At 30.5% G+C, this 19039-nt stretch overlaps 1 long non-coding RNA gene across 1 annotated transcript; it reads left to right on the top strand.

The window, feature by feature from the left end:
• Positions 1-13604: 13604 nt before the first annotated feature.
• LOC133192512 (uncharacterized) lies at positions 13605-15440 on the top strand. Its single transcript, XR_009721819.1, has 3 exons — positions 13605-13756; positions 14066-14235; positions 14463-15440. It is a non-coding gene; the product is annotated as an uncharacterized LOC133192512 (long non-coding RNA).
• The last annotated feature ends 3599 nt before the right edge of the window (positions 15441-19039 follow it).

Genomic DNA, 19039 nt, shown 5'->3' with positions numbered 1-19039 from the left:
AACAGAGGTTGGATCAAGTGCCATGGAGGAATTGGCATTCACTGTTGCCCAGTCACACAAGCAGTGCGTCCTTTGTCATGATCACGTATACGGAAAAATCCGCAGACAATTCAGTGTGAAAATATGGCCTAACATTTTGTATGAAAGACGTCAACATTTGACCTAACGATAAAATGTATTTGCAAACTAGGTAATTGTAGCGACCATAGATTTTTCTAAATGTTGACTTTAAACGAGAGTGTTGCTATCTTTGTATCATCAGCTTATTTGCCAGTTGTCTGTCTCGTTTTATGAATTGTTCGTACGCATGTTCGAACATGCTCTTGTGTATCGAATCAACTGGGTGACATAAAATCCATATGCAGGTACAATTTAATGTGACACCCAATGCAGTTTACTATATAAAGTAAAAATAGACCCATAAAGTATTCATTTATTATCTATCATAATCATGCAAAGAATGTATAAGATAAGTCATCTTCAAACAGCAAATGCGATGCAGTGAACTATTAGTTGCAATTGTTTTAGTACTGCTCACAAGGGCTATTGATTTACAAAGCCGACCTTATGGCAAATTTTAATTTTCAACAATCTTGCGTTTAGTTTTTAACAATCAAGCATTTGAATGGTCAGAATTGTTTGCTGAATATCACTTTAAACTGTACAATTTATTAAATACAGTCTACAGGTCATACGTTTTCTTCTCAATATTATCACCAATTATGTGTGTACAATTTTTAACGTGTAGTCTTCAAGTCAGAAGTTGATAAACTTGGATGAAAATCATTTGTGTACAAACTTTTTTCCTGATCTCAACTTTAGAGATTCGTTAGTCCTTGAGCTATAGGTCAGAGGTTACTTGCTATAGATACTTTGCATTTTTCAATCCCATCTTTATGAAATAATTGTCTAACCCTTTATAATGATATGCCAAATGTGCCTGCCCTCCTGTCATAGTGTCGACAAATGCTGTGGAATTACATTTGTTTATTGAAGCGTTGTGTAATAATGATCTTCACTTTATAGATATATCTTGTAATAATCTGTCGTCATTTATAATAAATGACTTTTCTATCTATCACACTTATGTGGCATTTTGAATACTGGAGTACAACCGAGGTCTTACATAACGAAACATTGCTAAGCATGCGCAAATAATAGCATCAGTGAACCGAAAAACTACACTAGAGGACATAAATAAGCTTCAGTGAAATAAGAAAATAACGAAAAGTACTCAAGCTCAAAATTTAAAACAATACAAATTTGGAGCAGAGCAACCACGGACCTCTAAGATAACCAGAGGTGAGATCAGGTGCCATGGAGGAGTAAGCATTCCCTGTCGACCGGACACACCCGCTGCGTGCTCCTTGTTATGATCGGGTAAACGGAAAAAGCTGCAGTTATTCAAATAGTATATTTGGATTAAAGGGAAATTAGAATGGTGAATTCATTTACCAACATATTCTAAAGAATACAAACAGCAAAAGATAAAGGAATATGGCTTCATGACCTCTGATGTTTGAAGACCTTTTGTGTTATTAAAAACAGACGCTTGGAATTATTGGAATTGAACAATTTAAAAATTTAAAGAATTAACTGCTAGATGAACTTCTAAGACATGGGATTTAGATAAAACGATCAAAAAATTCGTTTTATTATTGCATTTTGGTCAATCCCCCCCCCCCAAAAAAAACAACCCCAACAATAAATTGAACAATATGCTATTGAATTTATGATGAAAAAACAATAATAATATAGTTCTGACTATTACTTGCCAAACAACCTACATAGAATTTATCAACGATATTTATGCCTTTTACAGGAAATATGGTGGTTTTGCAGATTTAACTAAGGAAATTAAATTAAAAGGCTTTAAAAATTCACATTGTGGCAAGGTTTTATTATCTACGGGTTAACGATTTCATTACAAAAGTTTTCACCTTTGGAGATTTCATAAAGTCAAAGTATATTCACCTTCGTTAGTGCCTGCAAATCAATAGTGTTAAATACGTACATAATCAACAACCAGTGAGTTATAGGTTAAACAATAATCGGTTAATCTTATATTTGTTTATATTGTACATGAAATACAAGGTGTGTTTCCTTTAATTTCTACTTGTAATTGTTGTTGTAGTTGCTGATCTTGCTTTTTAATTCATTAATCTTTAAAAAAAAAAAAAAAAAAAAAATCATATTATAGTGTTGAAATAGGATACGAAAAATTATATAATTTGTGATCAAGTCTATAAAAATGTCTATTTTCAATTTATTTTAAATAAAATCAAAAGTCAGTCAATTCTGTATAGATAAATCTGGATAAAAAGATACCAAAATTTCCCATATTCCCCCTCCCTTTCTCGCGAGTAAAACTCAAAGTTTCATGTATTTATTCAAACGCAATAGTAGAATGCAATACTTCGACTTCTTTCCCCATGGTATTGGTTTCTATTGTGCTAACTAATGACATAATTTTCAGTAAATTTTGATAAGCATTATTTTTTGGTTAACGCCCAAATTCGTTAATTAGTTTGAGATTAACAACCATTGACTAACAAGCATCAGGTACTCTGATCGGAAAATATTATTCTTGGGCTGTCATCTCTAAATAATTAATTTAACCTAGAAATGAATGTTTTCCTACTAAAGTTCAAATCTAGAATTTAAGAAAAATCACTTCTGACACTGGTTATATGAAAGATTTTTTAAAGAAATATATTAAAATATCTAATTGTAAGGAATAGCTTAGAATTAAAAAAGCTAACTAGGGGTCAATGTGCATCTAACTGAGGATAATACAAATAGCTTGACCTTTTTGCACTTAAATTGGAACTTTTATGTTTCAATCATATTAAACAAGACGTCACCATGACAAAAAATGTAAATTTATTTTATCCAAAATAGTTTAAATAAAATACTTGTATAAAAATGAAAAACATTTGCTGATGAATTCGCATTAATTATTGTGTTACCCTTTTGCACTTAGAAAATGAAATATTTTGGGTACTATAAATCTCAATAGGCAGTAAAAATATTCCTTGTATTTATGTAGCTTTCTATGAATTTTATGCTGATCTGTTAGAAGTAGAGGGAAAATTAAAAAATAAGATAAAACGATTTGGCAAGAATTTAAAAAATAAGATAAAACGACTGGCCATTGATGTTAATGTTGAGATACGCGTCAAAATATGCAAATTTCAGGATATTTGAATATTTCAATATATCTGCAATTTTTGCGAAAATAAGTTGAAAAAATGAATAAACTTTGTTCTAGGAATAGCATTTGAAATCTACGTTGAATATTCCTGGCATATTGTATATGACAACTTAAACTTTTTTAAGTTAAATTTGTAGGGCAAAAGTTCTAACAAATTAAATAAAACAAGAGGGTAGATTCTGAGAATTTTCTTCTAAATATCCTTCCACCACAAGAAATATTGTTTCCGGTTGATCTGGTGAGCTTTTGTTAATTGCATGTTGTACAATTTGCATTGTTTGATTTAAATATGCCAAAAAAATAATAATTTCATGTTATTTTGATACCTTAAGATAAGAAGAATAAAATTCCAACACATATTACACAAAGAAAGATTTTCTTTGGAACAACATATAATCTCAAAGCATTCAGTGGCAACACAAATACTAAGCCGATCGTCTAAATACTCACTTGTACTAACTCCAGTTTCCGAATTTACTCTAGGTTACTGTTCTTGACGATAATTAGCCTTCTATTCACAACCCTGGAAGGGTAAGATGTTTCTAGTATCTCAAAAAAAGATTGGTGTTAGACAAGAAAGCTTTAAAGGTTAAGAAGTAATGCTCTACATCTCAGATTGTTTACTTGCATAGTAAAACACAACGTCGTTACATCTTAATTTCTGTCTATACAGATATTGTCTGCATCTTCTAAATATTGGAATATTTATTCAAAAAGTTTGATGGCTTAATGACTCCATTAGAAAAACCATTGGTCGATGCACTTTATGTAATAATATGTTCTTTATCAATTAAAATCGATAACTAGGTCACGTTCCAGAGCGTACTATATTGTAGCTGTTATTAACAATAAAATAAACATGTTTCAGAGAAAAGTTTAATAAGGATAGATTCAGGTCTCTCCTGAATTTATAACCAACAAGTAATACCGATCTTATACGATCAGATTTTTTACCTTTTTAAGATTACCTTTTTAAGAAAATCTCTAACATGGATGAAAGAATAAAATACATATTGATGCTTAGTAGTTGGATATGGAATTTATTTATTTTAGGATTTTTTTATTTTCACGAATCCTTTCTAACGAATGAAATAAATTCCATATCCAGCTAAAGCCTATTGAATTTCATGTTTATTAGTATTTAAAACATATGGATTTTCTTTGCTTTATACAACCATTCATTGCGATAAAAAGATCAGGGTTTTTGACATCATGGACAACTGCTTCCTCAATAAACATGGAAGTCGTGTATTTTTTTCATGTCTTTTGACTGCTTATTTCCAAAATAACTTTCTTAAAAACCCTTCTGATTCTACATACAAGTACTCTGAAGTTGATATTCAGAAGATGCTGTAGTTCCTCATGGATAATGTCTTTGTAGTCTTTGGAGACCAGGTCTTAAACAGTTGGAAGTTTATTAGCCGACTTATCTTTATTTTCCTATGAAGCAGATTTTTGTTGGAAGTTTATTAGCCGACTTATCTTTATTTTCCTATGAAGCAGATTTTTTTTCTCAGAAACTTCTGCACGAGAAAAAGAAAATTCTTGATGTGGCTTTCGACTCAGCATTTAGATATATCGACAACATTTTATCAATTAAAAATAGTTACATTCATTCATGTGTCGACTCGGTATATTCCAGTGAACACAAAATAAAAGACACCACAGAGTGTGCCTCATCTGGTTTATATTTAGATGTTTTACTGACTATTGGCGACAATCGCCAACTAAAAAATCAAATTTTATGATATCACCTTCTTCAGCTTTTCCATTGTAAACTTCCTTATTTAAACATATGTAATATTCTAACATTAACTGCATATAGTGTTTATATCTCCCGCATGATTCGATACACAAGAGCATGGTCCGAGTATGATCAATTTTGAAACCGAGAGAAGCTACTGACAAATAAGTTGATGTTACAGCCCCATTAAAATTCAGCTTATAATGACCTTGTTTGTAAATACAACCTATCGTTGAGTCGTAATTTGTCTGACATGTTTCATACCATTTGTTAGATCACTGCTTTTATACTTATTTTGTACGGAGTACAATGTTTACCTGACCAGTTAATAGGACTTACTGCGAATGTGACCGGTTGGCAGGAGATGCTTACTCCCCCTTGGCACCTGATTCAACCTCTGATATTTCCAGGGGTCTATATTTTTGCCCTGTTCACTATTTGTTTGTCTGCTGTATTTATTGACCATTGTTCTTTATTTTCACCTTTTTCAGCTAAGGGATTGTGAGATTGAAATTGTAAACATTGATTTTAACAAGTTGGGAAAAAAACTTTTGCAGATTTAATCTGTGTCAGGATGGTAAATTTACTTTTGCTATCATATAACATTGATTACTTTTTATGGCATTCTTTGTGAAGGGAAGAGGAATCGAGAGCTATGTAGCACTTTTGATTTTTCACACTGAAAATATCACTTTTGATATTTTTCACTGGCTGCAATTTTTCTAAAATGAAAATTTATTGTGCTTATGTCTGCTAAGAGAATGTTAGGCCATTATTTACACACTGAAGTGTCGACGGATTTTTCCGTTATTTCCCGATCATGACAAGGAGCACACGGCGGGTGTGACCGGTCGGCAGGGGATGCTCACTCGTCCATGGCACCTGATCCCACCTCTGATGTTTGGAGGACCGTGTTTGCTCTGCTCCTATTTTGTATTGTTTTATGGACTTCTGAGCTTGAATACTGTTCGTTATCTCCATATATTTCATTCTTAAAGTTATACCATTGATGGTACGGTGTATTTGTATTGAAAACAGTTCAAATTTACCAGATACCAAATTAAATTTATTTTTGAAGTACTAATTAACCCCTCGCCCAAAAATAGGCCCAATTCTAAATTATAGATCTTTTACAAGTGCTCTCATAACTATCCCTTCGCTGGATAACTAAGTTACCAGCATTATAAATATAGGATCTCCCATGATTTGTAGTTGGATGTGATTTTTATCCAACGAGTTGTGTGTTTTTTATCCCCGAGCCTTGGCGAGGGGATAAAAACACACAACGAGTTGGATAAAAGTCATATCCAACTACAAATCATGGGAGATTCTTTTTATCCCATGTTTAATACTTCACAACCAATGTTTTACACTGTTTTATATAGGACTCCACTTTATTTTACTTCATCGCGCTAACGCAAAAACCATTGTGACGTCACAACTGTGGATTATGAAAAATTTATCCAATGAGTCATATCCACGGGATAAAGGGGTAAACATGGGATAAAAACACATATTCACAATTTATATCAAAATTTCTCATTAAGCGATTAGCTTGTCTATCTAACAATCTTTTATGAAGCTTTTTTTTCTCATCCCTGATTATGTATTCAACACAGTAGATTACGAATTACAGGTATTTAATAAAAGATAACTTAAGGTATTTCACTCGTCAGCCTTTTAGAAAAGTTCAGTCAGAACCTCTTACTTAAAAACTATTTATTACAATTCAATCTTTATAACATCTTTCAATTAAACAATCTAAAATGTTCAACATTCAATTAAAAAACTGCTCAAAAATTCATAATGAAGCAAGATTTGTAAGGGACTATTTCTTGTGGTGAAAGGACATTAAGCAGAAAATTCTGCAAATCTACACATTTACTAAATTTAATATCTTGGAACTTTAGCCTCACATACTTTTACTCAGGGAATATTTTCCTTTATGATGTGCCTGGAATATTAAATATAGGTCTCAATTTATATTTGTATAACAAAATTTACACCTTCGCTCAACAAACTTTGCCAAAAAATGAAGATATATTAAAGAAGTCGAGATAAAATTTACACAGTTTTTTGCCAGAAAATCCATATTTTGACCAATATTTCAAAATTTACATCACTGACCCCAACTTTTTCTTTCATTATTTTAAACTACTCGATACTTTTGACCGATCAGCACTTAAGTCGTAAAAAGTTTGATACAAGAAAATATTCTATTGCCTATTTAGATTTTTAATACCCCAAATATGAGACTTTTTAGTGCAAAAAGGTCACACAATAATTTACGCGCATTAATTTGCATGATTTGTTCAATGATAAATATTATTCAAACTATTTTACGTAAAATAAGATTATGTTTATTGCCATGGTTACATCTGATAAAATATGATAACGGTTAAAGTGATTAACCAACGAGTTACAATTTAAGTGCAAAAAGGTCAACTTAATTGTACCGTAGCTCAGTTAGATGCACACTGACCCCCCATTTTCTCTGCGATTTTGAGTCATACCGTAAATCTGGAAATTTTTACTGTAGATAAATTTTTAGCAAATTTGCGCGTGCATTGCATTCGCAAAAATATTTTTCTTAAAAATAAATCAACAATAAAAAATATAAATAAAACGTTTGCTGACAGCTGATGTCTTTTTAACCCAGTGACCAGTGTAAAAATTTTAAGCGCTTTTTATTTTTTGCACCGATGACAATTCGCAAAATTTTAAAACGTAAAAATTAATCAACACCTTTTTGACCCAGATTCGCAAAAATAAATCGACGTAAAAATTTCCAGATTTACGGTACTATATGAGTGCTTATCCAAAATATACTTCTCAGAAAATCCTTGATATAACAAATTTCACGAGTGACATACCTTAAAAAATATCTTTTACTTTACAACGACGGGTAAACAACTTCAGTAATAATATTAGTATCTTTCGTCAGCGCATCTGTACACATGAGAAAGTTTTTATGGGTGGAAGATTCTTCGTTTAGAAGATATTGGTAGAAGCAAATGATTCATATGCATTTATTGATTTCAATTTACTGGCTAATTGGGTAGAAGATAAAGCATTTACTCTCTAGCAATTATCTCAAAACAAACAAACCAACCTCATTTACGGTATTTAATTAGTGCATGTTTGAATGCAGGTACGATTGAGGTGATTCCAAATCAATTACAGTGTACTTTCATCTTCTAAGCTTAGCAAATGAATTTTTTCCAATTCAATGAAACATGTTTTCTTAATGATTCTAAAGATAATTGATGTTTACCTGCATCATTGTCTGCACTTTATTTTCAATGCAATGTGTGTAAAGGAGCACAGCAAATCAAATATTCATAACATTAAATTTAGTTGTTGTTTTTTTAAATTCAATATTGATACTCCTTAATTAAAAGATAATTATACTGTCTTTCTTAAGCAAAAAAAACCTTCTTTTACATTGTATTAAAAACAGATTTACCTAGAAGATTCATACATGAATCAATTATGTACAAATATACAAGACATGATTATTCACATGGTCATTTGAAAAAAAAACTTTTGGAAGAGGTAGTTTTGTTTTATTCTTGTATATGCTTTCTGGTTATCACTAATGATAAAAGATACACTAATGAAAATGAGGAATTTTTATTCATTATTTATATCTTCAAATCAAAAGTCGATAAATTTTATTCTTGTTCATTATAAGTTTAAATATTTTTTTTAATCATTGATGTAATCAATAATTGACAAAAGTATCGAACGGTGTTGTAACATTATTGGTTAAAATAATGGTTGATGAATTATACAACTGTATAATTAACGAAAGCAAAGACATGCACTAATGCTACATTGTATTTTTAGTGAAATTTATATCATCAGTCATCACCATAGTGTAAGAAAAATCTTGATTGCTTTCAGTATATAAAAAAATCTGCTCCTACCAAAACACATTTAAAAGTACAATCGTTTGGACTTAAGAACTAAGTATTGATTATGAGAAAGTACATATGCATAAGTCCAAAATACCTTATGATCATTAAAAACCTAATGTACATGTATGTCCGTTATATGGAGTTCTTGGTCCCGACGTGACTTTTTCACTCTTAGTAGGACTTCACAAGAGATAATCAATGTGCCTTATGAAGGCACTTTGTCGTTGCAAAATATCAATACAAGATTTTTGTAAGTTGTTGCTTAAGAGCTGAAACTTTTCAAGACGAAATGCGAAGTCCTAATACCAGTTTAACTTGAACTACTTATCCCGAGCGTTTGGCGAAGGAAGAGTTACTATATCTTCTTTTTGTCTAAGATGCCTTTCGCCGGATGAATATCACAATATTCCACAAAATTAGATATGTATCATACATTTTGCATTGCGGATATTTTAAATTGCATATATATTTCAAATACGTATATTGAGAATAAATCGTACCTTTTCATATCATATACTTTATCAGCCGCTGACTGATATTCGTGTATCGGGCTGTTGCGAGGTGTGATATAGAAAAAGGTATGAATTATTTTCTATATATCTCACATATCACGCATTATTATGAGTTTTATCATTAGTTCGTTTGATATCAAGTGTCAAGGTATAGAAATGCGGATAGACTAGGTCTTTCTTAACCCCTTCACTTCCACACCAGTCAATTTGACCGATGGCGCGTTAAAACACGACTTCGCGAAAATAAGATCTCTTTATTTATTTTATGAAAGCACAAAAGTATATAAACTATATATCATCTTTTTGGAAATTTTCTCTACTTTAAAACTATGTAGAAAATTTATGTCTTAATGTCGGTAATAAATAGATTTTACGTTTTGAAGACATACATGACTTTTTGAAAATGGCGCAATTTTCCAAAGCAATTGACGATTTTCCCGACGATTGACATTTTTTTCCCGATTAACATAATAAAGAAAGTGTGATATATTCTTAAAGTATATTTTCTCTGCTTTTAAAATATGTAAAAATTATTGTTATTACTTTAAAATATTTTGTAAAAACAAGAATTTTCTTGCACTTATGTGTTTTTTCTCGTTTTTAATCGTCATATTTATACAAAGCTCATGTTTACGTGTATTTCTGTATTGAAATAGGGAAAACAAAATAAAGCTGGTAAAACTAGAGAAAATTTCCTTTTCAACAAGCCTTTACTGATATTCTTACTCTCAGTATTTTCTTAATAACGATAGTTTGAATTTGTGACCTTTGCATAATTTTTATAGAAAAATCACGGGCAATCAATATTTAACGTCAAGGTCGATTCTGTTGCGTCTTACTCGGAACAAAATATTGTTTTATAACATATGAAGTACTATTTTAATATATACTTTTAATGAAATAAATACTTAATACAAAATAATTGTTTTGAAAAACATATATACTATCTTTCTACCTTTTGTGAAGTTTAATTTTTTAATATAATGAATTTATTTATCTACATTACATGTACAATAATGTTGATACGAAATGTAGATTCCCTAAACGTCTTTACGTCGGAAAAAAAAATCAGATTTAATATTGCTGTATGTCATATATTTTCTTAATATGAAATCTAATTAGATCTATACCATGTATACTGACACGGAATTTAACAACTTTTAAACAAGCACAAAAACTCGCATTTACACGACTCATCCCTGTAAGAGTTGATACGAATTGAGATTACCACGTGTTTCCGCTGTAGCAGTAAACAACAACATGATGATGTTTTCATGATTATTTTACAACGAAGAACATCACATCAATGCATCAAATAATACGGTCTTTCCTTTGGTTTTAGAGGTGAGTAAATATTGACTGAAGAGTTAAAACTGTCTTTAAAACGCATTAATTCACATTCAAATGAAAACAAAATGTACACATGTACTAGGTCTTCATGTATCTAGGCACAAGAGTCAGCAGCTTTATCCATAAAACAAAGTAAACACTAACCAGTGAGCTTCGCGAGCGTAGCGAGCTCACTCGCGAAGCTCAATGGTTAGTGTTTACATTGTTTTATGGTTAAAACTGCTGACTCTTGTGATGTTACCCTGTGTCAGTGTTTGAATCTCGTATTTTAGATTGAAACTAGTTCAGCCAATTTTGTGTTGCTTTTGAAGTGTATACTTTTGACGACCACCCTGAAGTACCTTTCAAAGTAAAATCAAGTTGGCATGATAATGGAGAGTTGTTGTCAGTATGTGTGTACATACACTATCACACTGAATTTTTACGAGTTGATGGTATCAACTCATGTTATGTGACTTGTAAGGGATTCCCCAATGTATCGAAACTAATCACATTTTCATTTGAGTATTTTGCGTACAGGTTCTTGTATAATATTGGTTTATTTACCGTTTTCATAATCTACAGAACAAGAATATGTTTCCTGATATGCTTTAAAGTGTTTATAAACATAAATATTTATTATTAATTTTATTGGAATTTGTGTCCATCCGCGAAAGAAAATAGTGTTAGGGGCATGCGGTCAACAAAAGTGACATGTCGTGCAAACAAAGTTTTGATTTATAAATCAATAAATGTTTTATATAATAAGAAGTATTTTGAAAACAGATTTTTAAAGAAAATTCACAAAATTGAACATTTACAAACCAGGTTATTTTTAAAAGATTGACGTGCTGGTGGTATATAAATAAAGTAATTCTTGCGCTGTTATGCTAATGAACAGAGCAGTTTTTCCGCGTTAGTGATGAATCGTTCAACACAGAGAACACTTCCTATATTTGTAAACAAGGCGAGAAGTATGCAGTAAGGACGGTCGAAGTAAATCAGCTACTAATCTCAAACGGAAGAAATGAGCTGTACTAGTTGAAAAAACAATTTTAAAATTAAAGTTCTTATTTCTTGTGCAAGCAATAAAATATTTCGATTGCTTAAAGGGTCAGATTTTTTCAGCAGCGGACAACTTTGTGCTCCAATTTCTTTTTCCCTGTTAAAAACACTGTTGAGAATTCCTGTCTTCCACAATCTAGATCTGTTTCACAGCAAGCTTTAAATACAGCAATGGTCACTTAACACGCCTATGATTCTTATCTCAATTGTCGGCACTACACTGGAAAGTGGTTTTCTTTAATATGTCCAGCTGTGTTTTGCTACCAGATGCTGGCCATGTTATAAAGTGAATTAATAGTACTGAAGGCGATAAATAAAAACAAAAAATTAAGTGGGATGTTATTGATAAATTAAATGTGAAATGCATATTTATAAATGTGAAATGATCAAGAAATCAAATTAATTCAATAGTAGATAGATCATGTAAATAGTCAATATCATGTCATTGTGATGAATTTAAAGTCTTAAGTCGAAAAGCCGAACGAATTTTTAAATGCATACATGTATCAATGAAAGTCAAGTAGTTGAATTTCAAGAAAGGCTAAACCGAGAGAAATGATATATAAAATGTGCATGTCAATTAAAGTCAAGTAGTTATATTTCAGGAGTGACTAAACTAACCGAAATAACATATAAAATGCTCATTTCAATTAAATGTCAAGAAGTTGAATTCCAAGAGTAGCGTAATCAAGAATATTATTGTGAATGATCATAAAAGACAGGGGGCTGAATATCAAGAGTGGCTAAATCAAAAGATTTGAAATATCATATGTGCATGTAAATTTTGAAAAAAGGAGTTGAATTTCAATAGTAACTAAATCAAGAAAATTGAATTATGAAATCTACATATAAATGAATTGGAACATATTGATGTGCATTGAAAATGTCAAATTGTTTGTCAGTTTAAGAAAGCAGTGAAAATATTCAATAAGCATGTTAATGAAATAATTCAATTTGCGCTATTTGTAAATAATAATTCCCTATTTGTAATACTATAGTAGGTTTGACCTATTAGTTTTAGATATGTGTGTTTAAGGCTTTTTCTTTTTCTTTCTTTCTTTTTTTTTTCTTTTTTTTTTTTTTTTGTCTATTTAGGAGTTGTTTTAATACTGTTATATGATTTTACAACAGTTGTGCCATTTGTCCCTATTTGAAATTTCTAGTCATTTGATATATAATATTTCTGTCAAATGACATCGAGTGACCAAAAATTGTTCTCGGTAGTTTTAATGATGATAGTCTGTGCTCTGTGACCATTTCAATGATGGTATCCTTTAATATTTTGTAAAAATACGAATTACTTTAAATGCAAGCTACATTGCCATTTTATGAAAAATCCCAAAACTAGCTAGTATTATTTGTTTTCTATGTTTAAGGGTTCGATTTGTGATAAATTATCATACATTCCAGTAAATATTAAAGAACAAAAATAAATATACATGTTAAAAATACATGTTGCAAAAGGTGTAAATAAAATGATATAATTTTATTTCTCAAAGAAAACAAAAAGAAAAGATTTTAAAGTGATAGCTTTCATCATTGAACATAATATCACATATCCATATATGGACTAGAGACCTCAACTCATTTAAGAGGGCTGGGTGGTCGTGGCCATTTTTAGACTATATTGATCTCCTTTAAAAGAAGAGCTCCATATAAAGATATACAAAAATGATCAAATTTTAAAACTAAAATGTATGAATTTTTTCTTTGCCAAATGATAGTTGACAGCTTAAGATATCATATCTAAAAAAATAAGTTATATCTGATGGTTAATTTGTTGACCCCCAGCCTCCTTAAACATTATATAATCAATACCATCAACTCGTAGTAGTACTTTCAGTACTTTGATTAGGGTACTGGCACCATATGCTTCAGTACTTTCATCTGTGAAGACCCAATTGCTAACCCCACCATGCACTAGAAAGATCATTATGTGGGGACACAGGTGCTTATTATGACCAACGAACAGGTAAATTTTTGTTTTGGTAGTGAAAGTGTCTGTATCTCTAAAAATTCTAAATAAAGTGAAATTTTAATTGCATTCTCTTGATATTGCATTCACACAAGTTTATAAGAATTTGATTTATATTCTGAAAAAAGTGTGTGATACACATGATATTTATGATTCATGATTATACATTTAAACACACTATTTAAACACACAATATTTATTCGAATTTATGCCCAGAAAGGGAATAAGCAGTCTTTTATAGACTGCTGTGGTATTTTCAATCTAGTAAAGTATGTGGTTAGAATTTCCATTTTCTCAATTTTTCAGTCATTTTCGAATTATCATGTACATGTATACATGGATGGACAAACTATGTTCACTGGATGGCTATATATCAACACTCCCATGTACATGAACAGCCTTGCCCCAAGAATTTTGCCCTGAAGTAACAGTTTTCAGTCCATTGTGTCCTTTCTCTTAACAACCCTGACAGCCAGGTATGCTATTTCTTTTAGTTCAATAATTCAACCATGATGGTTTATTACTAGGTTGATGATTTTTCAGTCCTGATACATTGACTTAACCAAATCATTTAACTACATGAATCACATAAATATACTTTTTATTTTAAAAGGAAAATTACATCAATGTATTAATTGTCGCATTCTAATTTTATGTATGTAAATTCACATTATCTGTTTCAAAATATTTAAATCTTTTACAGGATATTAAATAGCTGATTACATGTACTTGACAGAAAATGATCATGTCTTAGACAAGTCAAAGACATTCCTCCTGTCTTTCAGAGAAATGACAGTTGATGAAAGAATGGTGGCCACAAAGTAAAAGTGCTCTGGTCTTCAACATTTTGTGGAAGATTAAATCAGTCTGATTTGGAATTCAGCTTGCAATATTTCTGGATTTGTATATTTGTATAAAAACATAACTTTTTCAACTTATTGACTAAACAGTTTTGCATTAGATATTGCCAATGTCTTCTATTATTATTTTTTTCCTCCAAGATGACATGTCAAGTCTTTATTGTACGCCTTAAGAACTGTTACCAGAAAAATCTTAAGCTTGTAATGAAATCAATCAGTTTATATTTTCTTGTTAAATTTAAAGTCGGGAGGAAAATCAATGAAGTATAGGTTATTTTTAATGGCATCAAGAAAATGGATTTGTTTTTGTTTAACAGAAAGATTGTATACATGTTGTAGTTACTGTTTTGTAATTTTTACATCACGTACTGTTCAGTCAGACCTTTTTGTCCTTTTTTTTTTTTTTTTTGGAGTGAGAAAAAAAATTAAAAACCTTTATTAGCCACATCTTTCATGAAATGTATAGGACCTGTGGGTCTGTCAATTTAATTTGCTAGTAAATATGCATCATAAATTGGAACGAAGTTGCACTAGTGGAAAGTACTGTTTATTTTTTAATTTACTTGATATTATGGTTGTGAATTTTTTTTTAAAAAAATTAGAACACAAGAAACCCTGTTTGTAAATTGTACTTCAAATTTTTGACAACCTGATTTTTAATTACTTGCATTGTCAATTTATTATTGCCTTGAAAGACCAAGTCAATTGTTTCTCATCAAACATGGCTAGTGAATGCCGTCTTCACCAGCGAAGGGATTTGCTGTTCTTCTCACAAACCCATGGTCTATCTTGCTATCAAAAGTCCGGATTATTTTCACAAGTTGTGGTTGGAGTTTATTAACATCATTTGACCAATCAGCAAGTGCTATAGTAAATGACGATATTTTCATTCAGGATGTTTCTTGACTCTCTAGTCTCAGTAATAAAAACCCTTGTAAACAATGATTCAAAAGATAACATTCCATTCTTGAAATTGCTATGACATATCATCCACCGTGAAGATTATGTGCACATAATGTAATCTGGAACCTATATTGCAGATAAAGACTTGCAAACTTACTAACAAATAAACATGTCTGCTTGTTAATTATTTTTCAGATACTTCACGTTTTATAAATGCTCTTTATTTCTATGAATGATGCAAGCTGTGATTCAAGATCAGGTGACTTAAACAATCCTGACTTTTGATATCATGATAGGCTAAGGGTTTGTGAGAGGAATAGCAGACCAGAATCCTTTGCTTGCAAAAATGAGCAAATGCATGTCACATAAATAAGATGAATGAAAGGATTGTAATGCAAAAACCACTCATTTGAAAAAGAGATTCCAAGTTCCATCCATTGTCCATCTTGTGAGGTTTCTTCATGCTTATCAAATGACAAAATTGTTTTAACAAGTAACTCAGTAAAGACAGGAAATCTGTTAAAAATTTGAAATTTATGATAATTCTTTTTTTTACCATATTATTTTAATATGTGTGTCATGAACGTTGAATTACATGCAATCACATCTTACAAATTTTATTTCAGTTCACAAATTTTAGATGGATTTATGGAATGGCAACCAAGATATGCAAAATTCATTTTTTAAAAATTTCTCTCAGGATTTTGTTGTTCACAATTTGTTTACGTCATCTATTAGATGATATATCCGTAGTGATTGCAGCATTTTAAAATTGATATATACTTGCAATTTAAGGCAGAATCCTGTACTGATATGATCTTGACCCCCCCACCCCACCCCTAAGAACAGAGGTGTCAAGGTCAATACTTAATTAAATAATGTTCTTTACATTATTTTGGCCCATATCTTACTTATAATATCATGGAATTCACAAAAAAGTGTCTAGAATGAGCAATAACAAACATACAGTGTATACAGCCAAAAAAATTAAAAATGTTGTTGCTAAGCAACCACTTAAAGGTCATTTAACAAATATTTGAAATGAAATGTTGTATGGATATTGCAGATCTGATGATTTCTTCAGAGTATATTCAGAATTTTCTTTTTCAGCAACCATTGTGTAAAATTTTAGCAAGAATATTGAAAAGTGTTGAAAAAGTTGATGAAATTTTTGCACTAATTTGACCTTTGACCTCCTAAAAATAGTGTTAATGAGGTCAAACTTTAAGACAATTTATCTGCTGTATATCCCTTTTAATTTTATGACCTCATATCTGACTTTAAAATGTGCTGGAATGCATGAATGTGTCTAGGATGAGAAAAAAACGAAAATTACTGCCCGAAAATTGAAAAATACCCCGTTGCTAAGCAACCCCTTTAAAGTCATTATATGCAGAATTGAAAAAAAAGTTTATGTAATTCATGAAGTACAGTATAATGCTCTTTTGTGAGTATATTCCAAATTTCCTATTTCAACATACATCATTGTTAATTTTTAGCTTGAAGTTTAAAAAGTATCGAAAAATTCCATAAAATTTTGCACTTATTTGACCTTTGACCTCCATTTCTACTAATAAGGTCAGTCGTTGGGTATCTGAATAGTCATGAAATATCATCTCTAAGAAATTCCCTACAAAATGGTATGCATTATGTCTAGCTTTCTCCTTGGATAAAAAGGTTAGAAATAATTTGATAATGCTATGTCAAAAGGTCTCCAAAATCACGTAAAATGTGCCGGTAGAGAAAGGGTTAATATAGATAGACTTTTACTTTCTTATAATAGATTAGAGAAGTATTGTTACTTGTAAAAGTGAACGTGATTCACTGGTGTATTTCATTCAAACAGGGATGGGGGTCAATTATATAAGAAAGTAATTAGTTAAATTACAATTACATGCCCAAAAGCTTTAATTAAATTACCTTTACCATTACAAGGATTTCGAAATGTAATTAATTAAATTACAATTACTTTGCAAATGTAATTCATTAAATTACAGAATACATTTTTAAGAAAACACTTAAAAAGTCATGAACGTTCCTATTCATATTCATATCAGATGCAACATTTTTTTTACAATCACAATTTTTTATTGTTCATGAAATTTTCAAATATAGTGTCCCCTTACCTACATCTCTAAGGTCTACAGGTTTTTCCTACCAACTGAAAAAAAAAACTTTCCACTGGAGCAGATGTGGCAGGAATAGATAGATATTGATTAATAGTATCAAGTTTACTCTTGTTTTTACTTTATATAAGTAATTCATATATGTTACCAAATTTAATGTCATTTTAAAACTTTCTGATATATTTATGTAAAACAATGGATGCATTTGCCTAGGTGTTTCCTTTTTCAGCATTCTAAGCTATCTCAAAATGCTGGAATATGTGTCAACTACCATAAATACGAAGTCAAAGTATGTGGTAAGGTCAGACGATACGTTCCTCAAAAATCTGTTTTGTATCTCTTTGTACTGCATAAAAATATTAAGAATTTTAATTACCTTCGGATTTCTAAACTGGTTTCTGAAAGTCTTTAAATAATCAAAAGGCTAAAAAAATTTACATTGACAATTGAGGTTATTTCCAAAAGGATTATATAGGAAACACCAACCATTTGTATCATGCATAAATGCCTGGTCAGGTACCTCAATTTTTTGTGAGGAAGCATGTTAAAGTAGCAATGACAAAATCTTGGAAAAATTATATATTACTGAAGAACGTAGCATCTGTCTTTTAAAGATATCTATTAAAGTTCAGTGTCAATGTGTAGGGCACTAATTAGCACTTTTAACAAGCAATAAACATATATGGCAAACAAAGGATTAGAAGCCATTGGATTAGGTATTTTAACTGTCAATTCATAACCAACTTGATCAAAATCATTAACTTTATTTTAACACAGGGATATTATTTTGATTCAAACGTTTTTAAGAAATTGCAAAAGAGAAATATTTAAATTCCTTTTAAAAAATTGACAATCAAAAATATTTTGTCTAAAAGATCAGTTAAGCTCTCTTGAATAGAGTGTGTGTGGGAAGCAGGAGCTAGTTTTCATTCATTAAATATCAGTGTAATTGAAAAGTAATTGTGAATGACATGCTTTTTCTCAAAATTAATTAATTAAATTACGATAACATATGTAATTAAAAATTTGGCCAATTACACGTTACTTTCAATTACATGGAAATTTGTAATTATTTACTATCAATTACCATTACACATTACCATTACCCCCTTCCTGCATTCAAACCAATCAAAATTCTTTTCCAGTTAATGTGGTTAATCAGTAAATACTCGGATTCACCGATACTTTCTAAAAATATATTTTTTCTTTATTTTATAACAATCTTCCTTTTCAAAAAAAATAACGAATATAGCCTTTGTAGAAAATAATATATTATAACAAATGTAGCCCTTTCATTCGGTCCGTCATAGATAAGTCTGATGGTTCGTTTCCTATGAGATACGCCACACTAAAGTGCAATGGAGAAACAATCAACAATTTATAGGGTTAAT

This window comes from Saccostrea echinata, unplaced genomic scaffold (assembly GCF_033153115.1).
Source record: "Saccostrea echinata isolate AGI-Se365-2 ecotype Australia unplaced genomic scaffold, CSIRO_AGI_Sech_v1 ptg000025l, whole genome shotgun sequence".
In the NCBI taxonomy this organism is placed as follows: Eukaryota; Metazoa; Mollusca; class Bivalvia; order Ostreida; family Ostreidae; genus Saccostrea; species Saccostrea echinata.
This window is presented reverse-complemented; position numbering and strand designations above follow the sequence as displayed.